General features: G+C 39.3%; 1 long non-coding RNA gene across 2 annotated transcripts in view; it reads left to right on the top strand.

Annotated features, from left to right (window-relative positions):
- Positions 1–2,488: 2,488 nt before the first annotated feature.
- The window catches only part of LOC116081893, a 59,069-nt gene continuing 43,646 nt past the window's right edge, over positions 2,489–17,911 (top strand). The window contains exons 1-3 of one of the 2 annotated variants that reach the window (XR_004115074.1): positions 2,489–2,572; positions 12,241–12,335; positions 16,301–16,472. This is a non-coding gene — a long non-coding RNA (uncharacterized LOC116081893). Of the gene's footprint in view, positions 2,573–11,784; positions 11,857–12,240; positions 12,336–16,300; positions 16,473–17,911 lie in introns of those variants that run through there. The other variant, XR_004115072.1, reaches the window with a different exon arrangement.

Below are 17,911 nucleotides of genomic sequence, written 5' to 3'. Positions count from 1 at the left end.
TCCCACCTCCAATTGGGAAATGAGGTATTGTATAACAAGAAAGAAGTCTTTGGCCTGCTTCCTTGTAGCTCCTCTCAAGTCATCTGTGCATAGTAACATATTACATTCACAGTAATCGTTAAAGGGAGTCAGTTTCACTATGACTTTTGTGACATATGTGAGGCATATAAAGAAATCACAACTATTTTGAATTCTCCAGAATTCTTAGAATTTCTTAAACAAACAACTGAAAGGATAAAAATTGTCATTATGAATAAAGAGTTATTGTCAATCTAAAAGGAAAACAATATCTCAGTGGTTCAATATGTGGGGGAAATTGTCTATCATAACCATGGTAACAAATCAAGTATTACATCTAAACAACTCACCAAGGAGAGCACTAAACCTCAGTAATGACAAGAGATAGCCTAATGTAACGAAAACACCAGTAATCATTTATTGAACAAATAAGTATTGTTAAAGTACCTAACACTAAAGGTTAAGTATCGTACTACCTTGACAGCACAGCGTCAAAACCTTCTAAGAAGTTAGCACATCAAAATTCATTAAGAACATAGGAATTTATTTGGGCAGGGACAGGGGACAGGGATTCTTAGGCTGTACCTCCATTGGTAGAGTGTTTTGGTTGCCTACAGAAAGTACTGGGTTAGATTCCAGCACCTCATATGGAATTTGTTTTTTTACACCTTAATCCTAGTACTTGGTATGTAGAAGCAGAAGGAACCAAAGTTTAAGTCATTCCTGGCTGCATATTAAGTTCAAGACCAGCCTAAGTTGCATTAGTACCTTGTCTCAAAAAAAGATAGATTTTATTTTTGAGCTAATTTTTTCATTCTTCACAAGTGTGGAAATGTCTATACCCATGATAGAAAATTTATTGCACTATTATATGTCAAACTAGAAAGCTACTTAAATATTCAAGAGAAAAGAAAAGCTAGATTAGTATGTATTTGCTTAGTAACAACATGTTTTGAAGAACATTTAATGAAAATAAATATGTGTGTGGTATGTGTATGTGGCATATGTGTGTGTGTGGTATATGTCTATTTTTGCATGTGTGTGGTGTATGTGTGTGGTGTAAATGTGTGATGTTTGTGTGTGTGTGTACATATGCGTATGTGGTATATATGTGAACAGTATGTGTGTGCCCACACTGCATGTGTGTTATGTGTGTATATGTGTATGTGCATGAGTGTGGTATGCAAGTGTGTGTGTGTGTGTGTGTGTGCTTGTGTGTGTGGAGTTAGAGAACTTGGTCAATTGTTTTTTTTTCTTAATACCTTGTGGCTTTGGAGGATTAGACTGAGGTTACCAGTCTTGGAGCAAGGACTTTTACCTCCTGAGCCCTCTCACTGATGAAAAGGATATTGTGAACATCAGGAAAACCTCTAACATGAAAAATGAGTGAAAAGAAAAAGAAATGCATCTTAACTATGCAAATATAAGCATATATACAAAGAAAATAGGGAGAAAAATAAAAATTAAAAGGTAAGACTGCTAACTAAGAAAGCACTGGGTAGCTGATGACTTTTACTTCACTCTGCACGTTGCTATGAATTTTCAAAACTAATCAAACCTGGAAACTCTGTGATAAAAATGAATAGCAAATACAAAATTCTTGTTACTATACAAAAGTACCTGAGGCTAGGCTCTTTACAAGGAAAAAAAGCTCCTTTTGTCTCACGGATTTGGAGGTTGAAAAGTCCAGTTTCAGGCACTCATGTCTGGCAGGTACATGCTGGATTCCACCACTGCATGAGTAGTTTGTGTTAAAAAAAAAGACCCAGTAAAAGCAAGGGTATGTTAGAGTAATCCACTCTCAGGACAAGTACTTAACTCCTACAAGATCACAAGCATTCATCTGTTTAGAAAGTGGTGTTCCAAATACTAGTGACCTCTTTGGGATTCTATGACCTTCCAATAGAATGTAGGGGTGGAATCCCTGGGCTTGCTAGGTAGCTAGCCAAGCCTACTTGGCAAACTTCAGGCTAATGAGAGGTTCTATTTCCAAAAAGTCATGGATGGATAGCACCGTTTGATTCCTGACCTTTATATTAATATGCATACATGTATGCACATACATTCACCTTATGTGAAGATGCATGTACACACAAATGCACATGCGTGCATGCGCATACACACACACAGACACACACATACACATTTTTGTTTAGAACAGCATCTGGTTTACAGAAGAGTCGAATAGAAACACAGTCAGTTTACATCTATGATCTTGGTCCTGTATGCTATTTCAGTCTTGCAGTTTGTAATTTCTCTAGTATAGTTCAGCACAACACATACTGAATATATGGGAGATGCTCATCGTATTTTAACTCTCCAATGCAGTGCCTAAAAGCAAGTGCAAGAGAGCTTTCTTTTTTTATTTTGTTTATGAATGCTGCTCACAACCTTTCTGCCCTCATCCAGCAGCAGTGAGCGAGAGAGCATGTCCTGTGGTAGCTTGTCCGAGGAGATATGCCTCAGCTCGCCTGTCATGTCAGAGCTGAAAAGCCAACCTGGGACCTCCTTTCACTTCTTGGAATGGTGGCAAAGGGGGCTGCTTTCAGACGAGGTAAATGTCACCATAAATATTCATAAGTGACCTGGTATTGCTGTGGTGGTAGGTAGTTTATTTTCCTAAAAGCCTCAAACAACTGAAAACACAGTGGCAAATAGGTACATGTACATATATGCATGTATGGATATGTGTATACATCCTTATATCTATACAAATAGAGTCCATCTGCAGATTTTATCCATGTGAGCAGATCTGTCCCTGGCTTCATTTTTTTTTCTTACTAAGTGCACTTATCTGTTTATAACATCTAACTTTCATTGGTATTTACCACACCATAGCCTGTATGACATTTCATGCACAAATTCCCTTGTAGTTTTTCCTTTTGTTTCCTTGCATTCGAAGTTATGCAGCGTTGCAGACAAACTTGGACAGGGTGCAACAGTCTGTGTCAGATGAAAAGCCAGGCTTCTCCTTATGCCTCACCTCCTCCCAATTAGCAAGGGGTCCATGGAGGCACAAACTTCTGCAGAACAGGTGAGTCCAACTGTGCTCCAGCTTTGCTCTTTGTGGGTGAAGCCTATGCTGCAACAGGAGCTGGTTGTGGAATAACAACAGTAATTTACAACTGCTAATCTTTTGTTTTACTTTATTTATTTATTTTTATTCACTTTATATCCTGCTCACTGCCCCTCTCCAGGTCACCCCACTTCACAATCCTTCCTCCATGTCATCTCCCCTTTTACTCTGAGCTGATGGGGCCCTTTGGGTATTCCCCGACTCTGGCACTTCAAGTCTCTGCAAGGCTAGGGCTTCCTCTCTCATTGAGGACAGGGAAGGCAGCCTAGCTAGGAGAACCTATACCATGAACAGGCAACCAGATTTTGGGATAGTGCCCATTCCAATTGTTTAGAATCTACATGAAGTCTGAGCTGCACATCTGCTACATATGTGCAGGTCCAGCCTGTATATGTTCTTTGGTTGGAGATTCAGACTCTGAGAGTTCCTAGGGTTCAGGTTAGTTGACTCTGTTGGTCTTCCTGTAGAGTTCTTATTCCCTTCAGGCCCTGCAATCCTTCCTCTCATTCTTCCATAAGAGTCCCCAAGCTCCATCCACTGTTTGGCTGTGGATGTCTGTGTCTATAAGTCAGTTGCTGGATGGAGCCTCTCAGAGGACAACTTTCTCCTGTCTGTCTGGTTCAGGAGTCTAATGGAAGTCTACATCTCCTAATCATGAAGCTTCCAAAGTTTCCTGATTTGTATCTCCAAGCACAATGAAAGGAGGCCTAATCAAATTCCAACATAGTGGTGTCACTTTCTCAGGCATTGTGGGAGAACTGGGAGTGACTGGGGATATCTTTTTCTCATGTCCACCTGCTCTCAGATTCACCCCAGTACTTACTCCTGTGCCACTCTAGGGCTGCTATATTTTCTTTTGAAAGCTGTAGGAAGATAATATAAACTCTGTGTTAAAAATAATGAAGGATGGCTGGGGACATGGCTCAGCCAATAAGCTGCTTGCCTTGTGAGCTTGAGGACCTTAGTCCAGTTCCCAGAACCCATGTAATAAGGGCACGCATGGTGCTATGCACACACACACACATCACCCACCACATACACATGCATGTACACACCACACACATCAATATACCACAAACCACACAAACCACACAAACACACACAAGCACATACACACACACATAGGATTTTGTGATGACAAATCAGAGCATCCACAAATGCATAGGATTGTTTGAGCAGGGATGTTATGTGCATTCCAAGGCCACCTCTTTTTTTCTATACATGTATATCAACTTGCTTCTTCCCTTTCATATGAATGTTCTGTCTCACTGATCTACAGAACACACTAAGAAAGTAGTAAATTTCTTCCGAAGTGCTATAGCTAAGGTCTAAGATGTCATGTGTCATCTTCTATTCTTATAACTTATTCTAGTCTACAGGAGAGGGCTCTGTTTTCTTCCTAAGTATCTGGATGTTCGGTCTAAAGTCCAGGCCATACGCACTTCCTTCCTTTCTCTGTTCAAAACTCAGCCATGCTCTTCCATCTTACATGGAATCAAACATGAAAGACACTATTGTGCTTAAGGACATTTGCGGTTGTAGTGGAGTGAGTGAGTAATGTATGTTATATCAGGTTTTTGAATGCTAGATCCCCAGTAGGCCCTGCCTTGGGGGAGGCTCAGGAGGTGTGGCTTTGTTGCAGGAAGGATACCATTGATTATGGTGTTTAATTCTGGCAGCAGGAAAGCTGCTATACAACAATGCAGGGTACAGCAATACACCAGTGTGTTCTTCAGTCTCACATTAGCTTCCTACTCATTCTTTCCTTTTGCCCCTGCAAACATGGTGCTGTCCCTTATGAGTCTTTTAAATTGGCTATTCTTTTCTACTAAGTGTGTTCTTTCTTGTGTACTCTAGCTCCATATCGTTACTTTTTATGTATGCTTTTTCAGTAGAGATATGAACAAATGTCTACTGACCTCAGATAGGGTACAGATAACAGACCAGAGAAAGGATTTTACCTGAGTCCAACTTAGTGAGCCAGTGAGTTTGTTGAGGTTGCTTATAGGAACACAGCTGCAACATGGAAAAGTCCACCCAATATGGGTAATGACTCATGACAAAGGAAGTTGTATGCCTGGATCTCTCTGTATAAATTGCAGGCAGCTTGACCATCAGAGAGTCTCCTTTCAACCATCAATTATTACTGTATACCTGACCTTGGGAGTGGACTTGTGAGTCTTGTAGGTTTCAGGAGATTCCTAAGCTCCATGAGTTTGCTTTATTTCCTGAGCCTTATAAGTTTCATTTATGTTCTGGTTCTAAATGAGCACTCTTCATTCCCACCCAGTGGAGAATGTTTCATCTTTGAGGAAATAGGTACATAAAATTCTTGGGGTTTTTCCTCAATAGTTACCACTCAAAATTATTATTTCCACAATTAGTCTTTCCATTCTTCTCATTCTCTCTTCTTATTTTACCCCTTGCACATATTCCCATTTGATATTTTATGCATCTATTAGCTTGCTACCTTATTTTCTCCAGTGAACGTAACTTTATAATAGCTGAGTTTTAAAAAAAATATGTCTTCTGTATTTATCCCTGGAGTTTAGAAACTTGCCTGGTTTTGAAAAATCATACAATATATATTCACTGAAGGTTGATTCAACCAAATATTTACCTAGCATTCTGTATGCTTTACTACAAAGATTTATTTCAGTAAAATCAATCTGAAATTCTTGGAATTTTATGAATTTCTGTTGAATTTTCTGTTGCTTAGAGGATTCACAATATTCTGTAGCACTTATCAACTACAAAAAAAACCCCTAGACAAACAAACAAACAAACAAAACAAACAAACAAACAAATGCATGACAGAGGAAAAAAATAAAGTAAGCATTTGTAAGTTGTCATTACAGTTCTTTAAAAATGTCTTGTCTTTCCAGGAATACAGTTGGGTTTCCAGAAGTACATGACCACACACACTTCTAGAGCACATTCTCCACTATGCAGAGCCCTGGGGTGGTTGGTGGAAAGACAAGGACAGCTATGAACTCCAAGCTGATGGAGAATGTGGAATACTGCTCTTGGTAAGGCATCATCAGCAATTTGAGTTGACTGGGCCTTCCCAAAGACGTTTCTTGACATATGTTCATTCACTCTGTCAGCTACTACTTGATTTCGTCCAGGACCAAAACCTGTCCGGGCGGAAGGAACCGAGAAGCCTTTATGTTCTAGAGGCCACTGTAGGCAGTGTCACTCAGTAGGTGATGCATGCTGGGCTTTGCCCAAGCCCCTTGGGTATCTTTCCAAAGATGGAGAAGTGACCTCATGACTTCTGCATGATCCTCCTAATGTTTCTTTTTGACCTTTGCCCATATAATTTTCTATCATCCTTGCAAGCCCTTATTAACCTCTTCCTCCTTGGAGACACACAGACCCTTGACAGATACTCCAATAATCTGAGCAAAATGCAGGGTTGTTCAAGTGTATCCATATCCTGCCTGAAGGACACATTAAACTTAGGGCTAAGGTTCACAGGCACACACTCTGAGTTCTCAGGGGGAACTCCTGGTCCTTTGTTCAACCTCTCCAATAAGCCATGTCACCACTGACTGTTCCAATGAGTCCTTAAAATAGTCAACAATTGGAAGCTTCATTACTATAATTCTTAATCCCATGTTTAGAAGTGGATTACTTTGAACAGGTGGCTTCATTTGTTAGCAATGTTTTTCTCTAACAGATTAAAACTATCTGTTCTTTGGGGACTTGTTTCAAGCAATAAATTAATCCAGATCATTACAAGGCAGTCTGAAAGTTTGCATGCCAACATATTCTAACTTTCCTTGTTAATAGAGAATAAGATAGACATTCACAGTGTCTGAGTGAAGATGCAGACTCCAGAGTCTGATGACCAAGTTTTCTATCATGGCTTCCTTACCAGCTGTGTCAGCACAAACTGCTTCAGTTCCCTGGGCCTCACTTTCTCCAGACAGAAAACAGAGCCATCAGTATGTTTCTCAGAGTATCAGTGACAAAATGAAACAGACCACTCTAAAAGCACATAGAATAGCATCCATCAAATGTATAAGGTATTATAATTGCTAAGTAGAGGGAACTATAATTCACACACACACACACACACACACACACACACATAGACACATGCATGCACAGAGTAAACATTCTTTCTCACATTACCATAAAAATAACAATTACTATTCAGATAGAGACTAAAGACTGTTAGATGTATTATATGAATGCAAATTATTTTAATGCTTTAGCACTCAGGCAGTCAAACACAAGACACTCCTTCATGAAGCATCTCCTATATGGTTTGACTCTGATTCAAAAGAAAAAAAACTCAAGCCAAACATAATTGAAAATAAAAAAACTAAACAAACATTTCCTATCCAGTTGTAAATCTTAAGCAGTTGAATATGACTTAAAAGTTTTTGTGAAAATTGTGAGACCAATCAACTCAGAGGGTCAACATGAGAACTTTATAAAAGTATTTAGTACAGATCTTACACATCTCTAATTTAGGGATATTAGAGAGATTCCAGAAAGATATTTAAACAATGTCAGTGTCTCCATGGTTCTAGGGAAAGTCTACAATGAAGCGCACCGTTGGACAAAGAAAACTCACAGTGAGAAAGAGCGAATACTCAAATTGAAAGTAGTATAAAGAGAAGGACTCATCTCTGTTGGCTCAAGCCTCTCTATTACCCTTTTCATTGGTGTGTGTGAGTGTAGACACATGCATGTGTTCATGCATTGGGTGGAGCAATGGAGAAACAGGTCAGATAAAACAGTACTGCATTGCATTTGATGATGGATGGATGTTAAAGTCTCCATCTTAAGTGATGGGTTGTTTCTATGCAATTAACTATCAACAATGCAACATAAATAATAGTTACTGCTTTTCTACCTTGTAATCTGGGGGGCAGAGATGTTTGGCAATACAATGTCCTTGATACATAGCAGCAGCTGCTGTGTTTACTGTTTCTTTTTGGCTTTATCTGTGTATGTATACATGTTTGTGTGTGCATGCATGTTCCTGCACATGAAAGGCAGGCTTCTACTTCAGTACCCTTTCATCGTTTTTTCCCTGAGGCAGAATTGTCTTGATCATCTTCATCATCTTCATCATCCTTCTTTTTACAAAAGGATGCCTGAGACACATGCTTTGATGCACTCATGCCTTATACTCTTTCTTTGCAGTTGAAAAGCCAATTTCCAGTGTAAGGAAACAACCAAATGGAAGTTGTAAGAAAATTAATCAGCCCCATCTTCGGAAACGAGATGCCCTCCTCCTCCTTAAAATTAATTTGTTTGTACTCCAGGGTGCTGTGAGAGAGGAGTAATTATTTTCCATAGGGCAACTAGCATCCCTCTACTCTGTGTGCTGTGGGAGAAAGAGTATTTATGGAGAAATGGCTCTGATTTGATTTGTTCTCTGAAGCTTTCATCACTGTCTTGATGGGAAAGCTCTTATCAGTATATGAAGATATTGCAGAAGGAGCATGCTGTTCCCAATCTCACAAATACATTCTTCCATGTGTTTCTACTTCACAATGGAGCATTTAGAGAAATAATTTCTAGCTTGCTTGGAATCTTCATGACAGATATGAAATATCCTACTATCAGTCGTAAGGTTAGAGGAAAAACATGACTTTGGAAAGTGGAAGAGACTGAAGTCACTGTCTGTCTTAGAGATGGTGTGTGTGTGGTGTGTGTGTCAGTGCACATGCATTTACATATTGTCCACATGTGGAGGCTAGAGACTGATGTCTTGTATCTTCTTCAGCTGCTTTTCAGTGCACATTTTGGAGACAGGTTACTAACGGAACATGGATCTTACTGAATGTTAGACTGGCTGGCTAGCTAGCTTTAGTGATACTCTTGCTTCATCTCCTCAACACCTGGATTACAGATGTTCACTGCTATGAATGGCTTTTATACAAAGGCTCTGCTGGGTCATGCTCAGGTCCTTATGCTTACTTACACAGCAAACAAGTCATTTCCCCAACCCACAATAGGTTTCCAGTCATTTATCTTTCTATTCTCACTGAAACAAGGTCTGTTTATTTATATCAATAAACAGAAGGAAAAGGAGACTGGGAGGTAGAGAGATTGTACTGCAAATGACCACGGTTGACTCCTTGACCCTGGAGTGCATCCTCCTGACTCTACACCAGGTACACACAGGTGTGATAGGTGCTTCTGTTGTTCAGGGAATCCATATGCAGTGTCATCAGAGAAGGCTGTGGACAGGAATGAACTTGAATTCCCGAAGCCAGATTTCAACAGGTGCATTGGCAGAATATTCTTGCTATGTGTGGACCCAGGAGGGCAAATGTAAATGGAGTGACATTCTAGCTATGTCAGCCTTCCCAGGCAGAAGTGTTTGGCAGCCTAAAAGATGGCATTTCGATGGCATTTTCTTTTTGAACAATGAGACTGACAATAAAGGAGAGTGACTCCCTTAAACTGTGATACTAAACACAAAGGCAGAAAAGATAATTATTAAGGGTAATGTATTTCTTGGTGCATTAATTCACCATATACAGAAAAGTAGAGGTAGCCCAAAAAGTCAAAGGCAGAGCTAAAATAAGGAAACTTCCAGTTCTGCTTCTGAAAGGACAAGTGACCCTTGTTTTCAAATAACACATCCTTACATAGTGTGTGTTCTTTTTACATTCTTGCATGATATTCTTTCCAAACCCTTAACTGGCTCAGAGCTATAGGTGACTATCAAGGGTTCCTCTGTCAACTAAGGCAAGAGGTTTCTTGTGTGTGTGTCTGGGCGTGTCCATGTTCATGTGTGTGTGTATGTGAGTGGGGGCAAATGTGTTTGGAGGTCAGACATCAGCATTACCTATCTTTCTCAATTATTCCTCACTGCATTGTTTTTGAAGGTTTCTTTAATTTTATTTTATATGTATGGATGTTTTGTGTGTATACATATCTGTGCACCATGTGCCTTGCCAGTGTCCAGTAGAGGCGAGATGGGTATCAGATACCCTGGAACTAGAGGTACAAATATGAACAGCCATATGGCTGCTATGAATTAAAGACAGATCCTCTGGAGGACCAGCCATTGTTCTTACCTGCTGGGTCATCTCTCCAGCTCTCAACTTTGTTGTTGTTGTTGCTATTATGCTATTATTATTATTATTATTGTTATTATTATTACTATTACTATTAGGTTTTCTCAGTGAACCTGGAGGTTACCAGTGCAGATATTCTGGCTGGCCAATAAGCCTCCAGGATTCTTTTGTCTCAACCTTCACAGTGCTGAGACTGCAGAAGTGGACCACCACAATAGGCTTTTGATGTTGGTGCTGGGCATTCAAACTGAGATCCTCATGCTTGTGCGGCAGGCTCTGTACTGACTTTGTTACCTCAGCCTTCCAAGAGCTTCCTAAGAGGAAAGGAGAAGGAGGGAGAGAGAGTGACAGAGACAAAAAAGAGAAAGGAGGGAAAGAGAGAGAAAGAGAGAGAGAGAGAGAGAGAGAGAGAGAGAGAGAGAGAGAGAGAGAGGGGGGGGGAGGGAGAAGCTAAACCCAACACCCATCTCTTGTGTCACAACAATAATGCTGAGATGCCTGAATACATAAGGCAGTGTTTCTCTTTTCCAGGCACCTGAGGACATCAATTCAAAGAACAGCTGCATTTGCTGAGACGTATTGTTATAAAAAAATAGTGTGTCTGATGGTCTGGTGTTTCTGTTGTGGTCCATCAAAAGGGAAATGTTCATTCTTGTTTTGCAAAGAAAAAAAAATAAAAGGAGAAAGATGCCAAGGAGTGGGAGGACTTGGAAAGAGCAGTTCCCGGGGGAGACACTGCTGGAGAGCAGCTGAGAGGGCTTTATTCCAAACACAGGAGTTAAAGGTGACATCATAATGAATTGGAATCAATGTCAGTTCCATTTCATGTTAGAAGCCTGCACAAGGGGCTTTTTAAAAAAAGCATGAAGGCAAATGGAGTGATTGTTTGGGCCAGCATGGTGTTTGGTTTCTTTTCAATTTTCCCTCGGAAATATTAGTGGAATTACATGTTTGAAAGCAGGGATTTCCAAAACTTACAAAGAAAGCAGCACTCTTTATGTTCTTTGGGTTTTCATATTTGCCTCTCTCTCTCTCTCTCTCTCTCTCTCTCTCTCTCTCTCTCTCAGTGAGTGTGTTTTGCATATGTACATATAATGTATATATGAAGAAATATGCACACCCTTGTTCATGCATAGAAGTCAGGGGACAGAACTGGGTGTTCTACTTTGACTTCGGTTTTTAGATGGGATCTCTTTGTTACTGCTGGTTGTAGCTAGATCATAACCAGTTTCCTGTCTGTATCTCCTTCATTGTCATAAGAATGCCAGGATTACAGATTCACACTGCCACACCTGGCTTTATTCAAGGTCTGGTGGCCCAAACTAAAATCCTACTTTTGTGCAGCAAAGACTTTATTCACTGAATCATCTCTCCAGCCAAGTATTTTAACTTTTCAAAAAGTTCATGAAGTGCACAAGTACCTAATGGCAGCTATTTTACTGGATTCTCAACACACCCACTGGGTTCACTTACTATTTGTGAAATCAGGGAGCTCCTCTGCCCAGACCTCATGTAATAACATACAAAGGAGTAGAAGCACCTTTCTATCCAGTTTTGATAATTCCTTTGTCATTATGTAAGGCTGAATTCTCATCAGTTTTAGAACCTTACCCTAACATTCTTTAAATCTATACACATCTTCGACCTTCCTTAGTTTGCTGAATTGTCAACTTGCTACAGACAAGTCATCTGAGAGGGAAAGCCCATAGGGTATTTTCTTAATCAGAGATTGAGAAGGAGGGTTCAACCTCGCTTATGGTACTAGTTTCTATAAGAAAACAGGCTGAGCAGGCCAGTAGGAACAAGCCAGCAAGCGGCACTCCCCCATAGACCTCTGTGTTAGCTCCCGCCTCCAGGTTCCTACCCTGTTTGAGCTCCTTTCCTGATTTCCTTCAGTGATGAATGGTGACTTGGTAATGTAAGCTAAATAAAATAAAGCCTTTCATCCTCAGCTTGCTTTGATCATGCCATTTCACCACAGTGATGATAACCACACCTAGGACAGTTGGGGTTGAGACCTAGAATGCAATATCTGTTTTGGAGGAGGACACCTGAACTATACCCACTTCCACTTACCATGTGCTCTTTTGAAAGGTAAATATTCCTGAATTAACACTGGAGCTGGCTACCAGGAAGAAGGCCACTTGAACAAGATGTCAACTGCAAGCCCCGGTAAAATAGTCAAAAAGGTAAATGAATAGTGTAATGCTGAGACCTCAAGGACAGTTGTACCAATTCTTTGCAGTCTGAGCCTCCACTATGGAATCATACAGGACTGCTAATGAGATGTGCACACAACAAGAATTCCTATTGCTTCACAGTTCACTCCAGTGTGTCCATTAATTGTGACAACTCCCCCTATGTGGCAGGTAATAATATGCTCACTTGAGAAAATCAGGAAGAATGTAAGTGAAAATGTCTCCAGTCTTTGTAGTGGCTTAAAGTTAGAACTTCTGGGTTCAAGGGTGCCCTTGACATCTATATTCTATCTGAGATAATACTAGGGTCATGATTCCTCACTTCTAGTGGAGAATGTCTGCTAAGGTTGGTGACAGCATCTTAGCATTTGGTATGTGAGGAAAGTCTGAACACATCCTCCTGGACTCTCTATGATCTTTAACCTGCTTCTCTTCAAACACCACAGAGGCCAATCCTGAGGACAGTTGATAGCGCGATTCAGGAACATTGTGTCCTGAGTACAGCACCTTAGAAAGACACAAGAGTGATACTTCTGCCACACTTCTCTCCAAGGTCAGGTCGTGGCTTGTTCTTCAAGAGAAGATGTACCTCAGTCTGTCTGGCTCTTGATTGCTATTTACAGAATGTTACCCCATGTGCACACCCCTTAGGATCTCATTAAAATGCTTCTGAGTCTCCAAGTCTCAAATGCTGCCAGGCAGGACACAAGCTGCTCAGTCAGAGGGCACATGTGGAGCAGCAAGGGCTGAACAATGAAATAGTAGATTTAACATACAAAGACCAGGACAGAAAGTCCCCAGAATAACAGATGGCGAGGCATCTGACAGGAAGCTGGTTAAGGAGATCAGAATAAAGAACTCTCTCCTGGAGGATTCTAAATGTATAATCTTTAACAGGGGTGAGAGATTAACATGAAGGATGAAGATGGCTTCTACAAGGTACAGTATGTAAATGATGAGACAATTGGTAGCCTTGAAAAAAAAAAGAAAAGAAAAAATGAGACTGCAGGGTTTTAAATAAAGTGAAGCCATGGATAACATTTCAAGCAATGTCCTGCCATTGTGTAATAGTGGTTCTGTAACAGTATAGAGGAACTAAAGACCCTATTGCCTAGAGTCAGTGTGTCATTCACTTGGTGGTAGTTAAGACGGTATAAAGAAATGGAGCACACTGCTAGTTGTGTAAAAGGGCCTCACTTGGGTACAGAAGGTGGTGTATTAGTGGATAAGCATTTGCTGAACAAGTCCAAGGACTAGACAACAAATCCCCAGGATCCACACAAAATCAAGCAAGCTTGGCAGTTATTTAGAATCTCAGCACTAAGAAGGCAGAGATGGAGGATTTCTAGATCAAGCTGGGTAACCAGATTAGACAGAATTATCAAGTTTCAGGTTAAGCAAGAGAAAGCCCAATGAATAGAGAATAATCAAGTAAGACATCTGACTTCAACTTTGAGTCTCTACATGTACATGTATATACATGTATTAGCACCCATATACATGTAACCATGTGTACACACACAGTTAAAAAGTATGTATGTATATATATATGTAGACATTATCTCTCATATAATTATGTATATTACTTAATATGTAGTAATGAATATAAATGACTATGCAACTGGTTTATGTATTTGAACCTCTTATTATTTTAGCATTAAATATATTTTTAAAAAAGATTTATTTATTTATGTGAATACACTGTCACTAACTTCAGACCCATAAGACGAGGGCAATTGGATCCCACTACAGATGGTTGTGAGCCACCATGTGGGTGCTAGGAATTGAACTCAGGATCTTTGGAAGAACCCCTGAGCCATCTCTCTAGCTCCACATTAAATTCATCTTATATAAACTATCTACTGCCAAACAGGCTTCAATGTTATTTGGATAACAACTCTCATGTCTTGGGCTTGCTGAGTCTCTTGATGGCTTTTTATAAAAATGTCACTCTTGACTTAACGTCATGTTGCTTACTTGAGCCTGTCTCCTAAGTGTACAAAAGCCATTTCTAAGGTTGTCAGGAAAAAGCTACATTGAGTGACAGACTTGAAAACAAAATTAGGAGTGATTAAGAAAATCAGTGATTGTTAGTGCCTGTCAGTCAGGCATGTCTCAGTTGACCAGAATTGTGATACTGGCAAAGAACACAGTGAGAGAGATTTGCTTTATTGAAGGCATTAGGACTAACACAACTTCATGAAGGGCTTGTGTCAGATAGGAAAACATTTCTCATGATGGTAACCATGACCAAAGCAGAGTGTCTTCTTTTATGCACATGAAACAGAGAGTAAGGGGAAAGTCTGAGAATGCCAATGAGAAAGTAGTTGAAGGATGTTTGGAAACTCAAGATAAGCTGATTGTGGAGGATTAGTTGTCAGTGTAAACCTTTGGTATGGATCAAAACTAATTTAATGATATTGAAAAGTAACATCCTTTCAAAATTTTCCTTATTGTTAGTGATGTTCCAGAGCACCCTCTATTGCTGAGTATCTTTAGCTCAATAAGAAAATAGGTTTTCTCCTTCCAAATACCTCTTCTTTGGTTCAACCAATGGGTGTAGGGAATGTAACAGCTTTCAATGTCTGTTCCCTGGGCATATTGGCCCAGTGGAGAAAGACTAGGAGAGGATCACACTATCTATATTTTAATAGTTTGGGTCCCTATTATGAGCACCTATACACATATGAACATGCATACACACATACCATTTACACATGTAAAAAGTATCTTACATGCAATTTTGTATAATACATAATACTTAGCAATTTCTTTAAGTGACTATGCAACTGGCTATGTATCTTCTATATTAAACTTTCTTTCCTTATTGTTTTAACACTAACTGCATCTTATATAAACTATCTACTATCAAACAGACTTCCATGTTATGTGAGTAAAAGCTCTCATATGTCATATCATAATATTCCTATTATGGAGACAACTTCGTGAAAAGAGTTCACCTGATATGAGTTCAAATCAGTTCCATCAACGTTTTAAGAAGCAAGATGGCAGCTTTGCCTGGGGGCAATTTTATAGGAAACAAATTCGTACTCAGTGACCTGGAACAACAAGAGCCACAGGACCTTCAACATATCAATGAAGACACACACCCTGTTCACAGTAGAAGCAATAAGAGTTAGAGATGACCCAACTCCTCTTCCAATATGGCTTTCCAAGTCACTATATCAGCAAAATATATAGCGGCATCAAGAACATTACTCAGGCTTAGAGTAATGGTTTCAAGAATTGTATGAATCACATCTGGAAGACTATAGAGACCCTCACCAATGACTTCAAGCAATTTGTCAAAGATAAAAGATTGCAAATATCAAGGAGGTTGTACATGAGATAGCAAGTTACTCAACTCTCTGAATAGAATGGTTCTGGGAACTAGAGGTGATTTTCAAGGAAAAACTAACTGAAACAGTAATGCATAGTAGGAAAAGAAGTAACAAAACTTCCAAAAAAAAAGTGAAGGATTTACCAGAAATATTTTGGCACCTTAACCTCCCATTATCTCCTAGAGGGAGAATTATATAGACTCAGGAAGTAAACTAAACTCACAGGGATGAGGAAATAAGATCTTTACAGGAAGTTTCTGAAATTTATGAGTTGCAATGCATTCCCACTCACTAGCTTGCCAGCCTTGTATAAACAGCAATAACGGCTAAGTAAGAGGAGAGACTCTTCTATAGGGAGAGCTACCTGAAAGTTGTGCTGGATACTCTATGAGTGTAGCTTTCATGAGTCAATTTTGGGTAGACTTTTGGTTCATACAACTTCCTTTGAATCATCTATATTCCTGTAAGTGACCCCTTAACTACATTCCTATAAGCAGTTGTGATAAATCCACTACTTCATTAAGTCAGATTTAGGTGAAATCATTTTTTTTTTCTTTTTGGTTAGTTATCTGTGTCCTTTATATGGTGAAACGATGTTTGGTCATGTCTCTCTAGGTAAAGTCAGTCAAAATCCATAAACAGGTAAAGACATGGATCTGACTTACTTTGTCCGTGCAAGAAGAAAATCTACAATGAATTAAAGACTCAAAGACCCAATTCAAGCACACCAGCAGGGACATATTTCAGAAGTAAAGAATGATGCCTCTCCAGAAAGATCTCCAGAGAGGTACTTTAGAAGAAATCCCAGTAGAATAATTTTCCATAATGACCTTGTATTTGGACAAGATGTGGCTATAGAAGACAGTGACATCATAATCTGCAGTGGTCTAGAATAATATGCCATTGCATTAGTTCTTTGTAGAAAGCTTAAAAGTTAAAAAAACCACTAATAAAGGAAGAAATCTTATGGAGTATTTAAATAAGTAAAGAAAGAGCGTCTGGACAGATGCTCCATGCATTTTTTATTGAAGCAACATGTACTATGAAATAATTTGAAAGTTGAAAAATTTAAGGGAAGTAAGATAAAAAAGGATATACCAAGTTAAGGTTAATGTAATTTTGGGAAAATGTAAATTTATGAATTTAGGATAGCTTAAATGTACAGCTTTATAAAGTCCACAGCAGTACCCAAGGCCCTCACATTCCCTTGTTACACTTCCCCGACTTAGTGAGAGGAAATTCTAGTTTCACAAGTGCTATTGCTATTAGTATTTATAAAGAAACAGCATTAAAAATATTGTCCCATGTTTTTTACTGTTCCTTTTAATGTTTATATGCATAAATAATTGCTACTGTTATAAATTATCTTTAGAACTCAGTACAAAACACGTAACATATGGTATGGATTTATAGCTGGAGAGCAATAGGCTTTACATATAACCTCAGTGTGTAGCAAGCTAGTTTTGCTGCAGGTTTATGTAAGTACACTCTGAGGGTCACACAGTGATGAAATCACCCAATGCCTCATTTCTCAGAACATAGTCCCCCATCATTTAGCAGCACATGGGCTGCACTTGGCACTGAGAGGAAAAACATTTAACTGGTACACCAGATACCTTTCTCTTATTGATTCGTCTCCCATGAACACTAATATGCTTGAGGTGTGTGGTAATTGGAGTATAAAACAAGGGCTACATCTTCAGCTAAGGTAAGCTCAGCATAAGAGGACTGTGGTTTCAGGGAAAGTTGTGCAATTGAAAGCAGTAAAGAAAGATCAACGCTGGGAGCCTAGGGCTCAATTGTGACGCCAGTTCTAGCAGATACACTGAAAAGTGAAGAAGCCTTTAGCATTTAGATGGAGATTGGATGGAGCAGTTGCACAGTTGATAATCTTCTAGTTTTAATCTTTCTACATTGTTTGTTTCTTAAATTTTGTCCACTTTATATTTTGGAAGGTAACAAGAGAGGTTGAAGTAAAAAAGAAAGAAAGAAACAAAACCATAAACAAAACAAAACAAAACAAAATAAAACAAGAAAAACCCCACAACTTGGTTATGTGGTGAAAGGTGAAGAGGGAGGAGTCAATGGATATTTATGAAACTTTCTCAACTAGATTTGGCCTCAGGGAACTTAGGTTCATTTGAAAAGTGGAAGTTGGAGACAATATTGATCCACATATCTCTAACTATAGCACAAGTGCTCTCAAAGGCTGATACAGGAGGATTG

The sequence above is a fragment of the Mastomys coucha genome, unplaced genomic scaffold, assembly GCF_008632895.1.
Source record: "Mastomys coucha isolate ucsf_1 unplaced genomic scaffold, UCSF_Mcou_1 pScaffold7, whole genome shotgun sequence".
Taxonomy (NCBI): domain Eukaryota; kingdom Metazoa; phylum Chordata; class Mammalia; order Rodentia; family Muridae; genus Mastomys; species Mastomys coucha.
The sequence above is the reverse complement of the archived record's forward strand: the minus strand, read 5'-3'. Positions and strand labels throughout refer to the sequence as shown.